Here is a 5,810-nt window from a genome sequence, read left to right on the forward strand (position 1 = left end):
CCCTGCAGGGCTTGACAGGGAATCTCAGGCCACATTCCCCCACCCAGTGAGGCTTGACGGGGGACAGGAGGAAGGTTTTCATATACATTTTACTAATTTTCTTTCATCTCTGACACTTCTATTATAAAGAAAGGGCAAATAGCAATATTAAAATATTTTCTCTAATTAATCCCCTTTTAATGTGCACAAATTTTGTGCACCGGGCCACTAGTATAGTCAATAATAGTCTAATAGCTATGTACAGTGTCACATGGGTGTGAGATTTATCAGAATGATCATTTAGTAAGTTATGTAATGTCTAATCACTGGGGAATACACCTAAAACTAATATAATAATGTATGTAAACTGTAATTGAAAAATAAAAATAATTTTTAAATGGAAAAAATAAAAAGTAAGGGCCATTAACATCTGGGCCACTTGCTCATTCAACTTACTTGTGCCTTCAGACCCTGTTGAAGCTGTACTCCATGCCCAACTTTATGGTTTGGTGGGCCAGAGAACACCCACTTTATATTAGGTACCATATGTTCATGTGATGGCCCATGATTAAGTGTTGGGCGTCTACTAAAGCCCAGTAGCAACCATAAGCTGTCTTTCAAAGAAGAACAGCCATCTACAAAGGATGGCCGAGTGTTGCTCCAAATTCTAACAGAGATAGGCAATGTAATTCAGCTGTAGGGGTCTGCAGACTCTATACCAGCCGTGGGCAAACTACAGCCCGCGGGCCAGATCCAGCCCATTTGAAATGAATAAAACTAAAAAAAAAAAAAAGACCGTACCCTTTTATGTAATGATGTTTACTTTGAATTTATATTAGTTCACACAAACACTCCATCCATGCTTTTGTTCTGGCCCTCCGGTCCAGTTTAAGAACCCATTGTGGCCCTCGAGTCAAAAAGTTTGCCCACCCCTGCTCTATACACATCTCAACCTGTACAGCCACTGCAAGCACCATCAGATCCACTGGGTCACATGGCTGAGCACTTTACACAGCAACCTGGACCTGTTGCAGAGCCTTCTCTTTTTCTGGGTGATATTTTGGCCCTTTTCTGCAATCAGTTGAATAGACACATGATATAATAGTCACTTGTATTTTTTTATCGATTTTAGAGAAGGAGGGAGAGAAAGAGAAAAAAAACATCGATGTGGGAGAAATATGGATCCATTGCCTCCTGTACACCCTCCTACCAGGTTTTGAACCCAAAACCTAGATATGTGCCCTGACTGGGAATCAAATCTGTGACTTTCCAGTGCCCAGGATGGTGCTCCAACCAACTGAGCCACACCAACCAGGGTTCTCTTGTATTTTTTTCTCCACTTATTGGGCTATTTATTGTGTGCTCCTCGGGTACTCTAACACATGGGATGTGGGGACTCTGGTTAATCTTATTGAAATATTTAAGGAAAGGGTAGCCCAATAGGGCTGGAGCTCTTCAGGACCCCCAGTGGCCAGCATGTATGTGTAAGACACAGGTCCTAAAGATGGAGGAAAGGGACAAACAGTGATAAGACCACTTCTCTGACACCAAAACAATTGGTTGCAATGTGAAGATTTCAGCTAATCATCTCTTTAATTTTTTCACTGCACTAAGCATCCAGTTTGACTGATGGATCAGGTTTTTTTGGCCCCACAGGCTATAAATAACAATCTATGCCTCCGTGAAAAGGAGAGCCTTCCGTGAACTGGAGACTCATTTAGGCTATGTGAACATTATAGTCCTCAACTCTTTGCTGCTTAACATATTTACTTTGTATTCTTGCCGGGCAGACTGAACAAAAATGCTAATTTAACCCAGTTTTAAAAACAAAGAGGACAGAGATCTCACTTTAAATGGGATCATTTTTATTCTTGTCATATCTGCCTCGGACATGGACTTTTAATATTTAAATATTATTTCCTGTGAGAGCTGAACTTTCAGGATTTTGTGGCTATGAAAGGATTCAAATTTCAGATTCTACCTTGTGTGAAAATATCATTTCAAAGTGTGTGTCCTGGGAGAATAATAATAGACCTGAGTCCTGGCATATTTTTTAAATGAACTTTTTTCAGAGGTCTCTTTAAATATAGCTTATTCTCTCTCCTTCCTAGACACAAGGAGTTAAGCAATGTTGCCTTTCATTTTCTCCCAAATTCAGTCTGACTATTACCAAATTACTTATTATATGCAGAATAAGTAATTGCAAAATGACGAAAGAATATCATGTCTGCATTTAACACATTAAATATTTTATAATATGCTAACTTTGCCCTTTCATTCTAATTAAAAATGTTACATTAATTATCTGTAATTATAGTTTAACTATTAAAAACATGTCTGTTGCTTTCCTTTGTTATTATAATCCTGCCCACAGTCTACCAAATACTAGGGTTTCCTGTTATTAGTATAAACCTTCCCAGAAGCTACCAAATACTAGGGTTGCAGTGATGCCACATTTTATCCATAAGCAATCTGAACAAAGTGGGCCATTTAAATACCTTAGCTTAAATGCTACATTGCTCTGGCATGCTTTGTAAAATTAAGTACATTCTGTCACTTTGCATCCCATAATTTCACATAGTGTGAGAAGTGCAGTGTGCCTGCTATTGACCATGGCCTGGCAAAGTTTATTTCTTGCTCAAGAGAAATTGACAAGGAGTGTCTGCTCATCATAGCCACTCAAGAGTCCATGCTGGCATAAGCTCCATTTCAATACATGCTTCCACTGTGCTGAGAGGGAGCGTTCTTTTAAAAAGCATGACAAGTCATGTTTTTAACATTTCTGCTTGGAAGGGACACCCTCCATTTCTGCTCACATTCCATTTGCCAAAGCAAGCTGCACAGCTGTGCCTGAGTTCAATAGGGTAGGGACGTCTAATCCTCCCTCCGGGAGGCCCACTGCATGCTTGTGAGCAGTAATGATACATCTACCACTCTGTGACTCAAATGCATGAATGGGGGAGGCGGGGTATGTTTTCTAGAACTGATCTCATCTTCCTCTGCAGCCCAACTCCCAGTGATGGTGAAAGATTCCTATTCAGGATTTCCCTGAAGTGCTCTAATTACTTCTAACCCCATTACTCTCGATGAGAATGGGAGAAGGTGGACCAAGGCCCACAGGCTAGTCCTTTGCCTTTCTCCTCTCCCATACCCACTCCTCCTGAGCTCTAAGCTTGGCCCTCCAAATTTTGGGGTTTTGTTTTTTAAAAGGAAGCTTTGGAATTTAGAAAGGTGTGTTGTTGTGTTTTTGTTTGTTTGTTGTTTTCAACAAAACCTGGCTTTCAATAACTGCCTCACTGTAGATGTAACAAATCTAGTATAAATGGTATGAATTGGATGATGACAGATCAGCAATGTGGAAACATGTCATTCCCTTTATTTTCATATCTGCACACACTTTTTTTTATGAGTTTGCATTCCACTTGACTGCAAAGAAACTAAATTTAGTCCAATCCACTTGGCCCAGCCCAGCAATGTCTTTTAATTCACTTCAGGAATTAGTCTCAGTTAATATCATTCAAGTCTCTTTCCCAGCTTCCTTCTCCTCCTTCCCTTTGACTCTACACCCTGGAGAAAGGGCAGGATTGTAACCCAGCAACTGCCTCACTCACTTCTGAGGCAGGTTCTGGGCCCTGCAGAAAAAGTCAAGCATCCTTGCCAGGCCATGTGCTGGGACCCAAACACTCTCTTCATCCCTCTCCGCTGCACTGTTCCTTGGTTCCTTCATACCCAATGGTAGGAGAGCACATCTGTCAGCCTAGTCTTCAGAGGAGCTCCTGGCAAGAAGTAGGCACCAGCTTTGTGTTCTAGAATCACCCTTCAAACCCCACGTGATACTCTTAGGGACCCTTTGGGTTGGGGGTCAGCAGAGAGAATAGGTCAAGTACACTCTATACCTCCGCAGAAGGGAGAAAGTGGAAGAGACTAGGTGCCTAATGTAACACCCATGACCTCTGCCTTCTCCTTTTCCAGATGGCCTTATATTTTCCCCTTCAGGCAGGAGGAAGTTGAACCAGTTTGGGGGGAGCACAGTCACTTTGGTACACACCTGACAAGCTGTCATTGAGTGTGGACTTGGATAATGCATGAGTGGATAGTCATGACCAAAGGAAAGTTGAACTTGTGGTCCAATGTTTCAAGTTATTTCCCCATGTAAACATTTTATACATGCTGCCTCCACAACTTGATCTTTGAAAGGTCAAGCTCTTCCTTTTTATGAAGATGGCGCCAAAAGCTAAGAAGGAAGCCCCTGCCCCTCCCAAAGCCAAAGCCAAAGCAAAGGCTTTGAAGGCAAAGAAAGCAGTGCTGAAAGGCATCCACAGCCACACAAAAAAGAAGATCTGCACGTCACCCACCTTCCAACGGCCACAGACACTAAGGCTCCGGAGGCAGCCTAAATATCCTCAGAAGAGCGCACCCAGGAGAAACAAGCTTGACCGCTATGCCATCATCAAATTCCCCCACTACCGAGTCAACCATGAAGAAGACAGAAGACAACAATACACTTGTGTTCATTGTGAATGTCAAGGCCAACCAGCACCAGATCAAACAGGCTGTGAAGAAGCTCTATGATATTGATGTGGCCAAGGTCAACACCCTGATCAGGCCTGATGGAGAGAAGAAGGCATATGTTCGACTGGCACCTGACTATGATGCTTTGGCTACAAAGTTTCAATTATAGAAGATAAATAAATCCCAGAAAAAAGAAAAAAAGGAAAGGCTGGGAGCTTGGGTCACCGGGGGGTGTGGCCAGCCTGAAAACAGCCATCAGCCCCTCACCCAGGCTGGCCAGGCACCCCAGCGGCACTCCCCCACCCTGAAGGGGCTGTGGGCAGCCTGAAAATGGCCCTCAGCCCCCCACCCAGGCTGGCCACACCCCCATGGGGTGAGGGTCCCCGCTGGGAGGCTTGGCCAGCCTGCAAACAGCCATCAGCCCCTCACCCAGGCTGGTCAGGCACCCCAGTGGGAATCCCCAACCTGAAGGGGGTGTGGCCAGCCTGCAAACAGCCATCACCCCCTCACCCAGGCTGGCCAGGCACCCTAGCTGGACCCCCACCCTGATCTGGGACACCCCCACTCGTGCACCAGGCCTCTATTCTATATAATAAAAGGGTAATATGCAAATTGACCCTAACAGCAGAAAGACTGGGAATGACTGGTCACTATGACACATACTGACCACCAGGGGGCAGACACTCAATGCAGGAGCTGCCCTCTGGTGGTCAGGGCGCTCTCACATGGGAGGAGCTCTGCTCAGCCACAAGCCAGGCTGATGGCTGCCAGCACAGTGGTGGTGGCGGGAGCCTCTCCCGCCTCCTCAGCAGTGCTAAGGATGTCGGACTGTAGCTTAGGCCTGCTCCCCGCTGGCAAGTGGACATCCCCCGAGGGCTGCCAGGCTGCCAGAGGGATGTCTGACTGTCAGCTTAGGCCCGATCCCCCAGGGAGCGGGCCTAAGCCAGCAGGTGGACACATCCCGAGGGGTCCCAGACTGCGAGAGGGCACAGGCCGGGCTGAGGGACACCCCCCCTCGAGTGCACAAATTTTTGTGCACCAGGCCTCTAGTGGATCATAAAAAGAGATCAAGAAAGAGCCCATTATTACTGTTTACTACTTTATTTTTCACTTTTGTCAAATGATGTCACACTTTGCTTCTCTTAGATCCTTATTCAATAATCCAGGAAAATATACATATCTGGCCTGGCTAGTGTGGTTCAGTTGGTTGGGCATCCCCCTGTGCACCAAAAGGTTGCTGGTTTAATTCCTGTTCAGGGCATGTGCCTGGGTTGCATGCTCGATCCCCAGTAGGGGTTGTGCAGAGACAACCAGCAATG

The 5,810-nt window shown here is 45.1% G+C and overlaps 1 pseudogene; it reads left to right on the forward strand.

The window, feature by feature from the left end:
- The first annotated feature begins 4,200 nt into the window (after window positions 1–4,200).
- Window positions 4,201–4,660, forward strand: LOC102422092 (annotated as a pseudogene).
- The last annotated feature ends 1,150 nt before the right edge of the window (window positions 4,661–5,810 follow it).

This window comes from Myotis lucifugus, unplaced genomic scaffold (assembly GCF_000147115.1).
Source record: "Myotis lucifugus unplaced genomic scaffold, Myoluc2.0 scaffold_119, whole genome shotgun sequence".
Classification (NCBI taxonomy): domain Eukaryota; kingdom Metazoa; phylum Chordata; class Mammalia; order Chiroptera; family Vespertilionidae; genus Myotis; species Myotis lucifugus.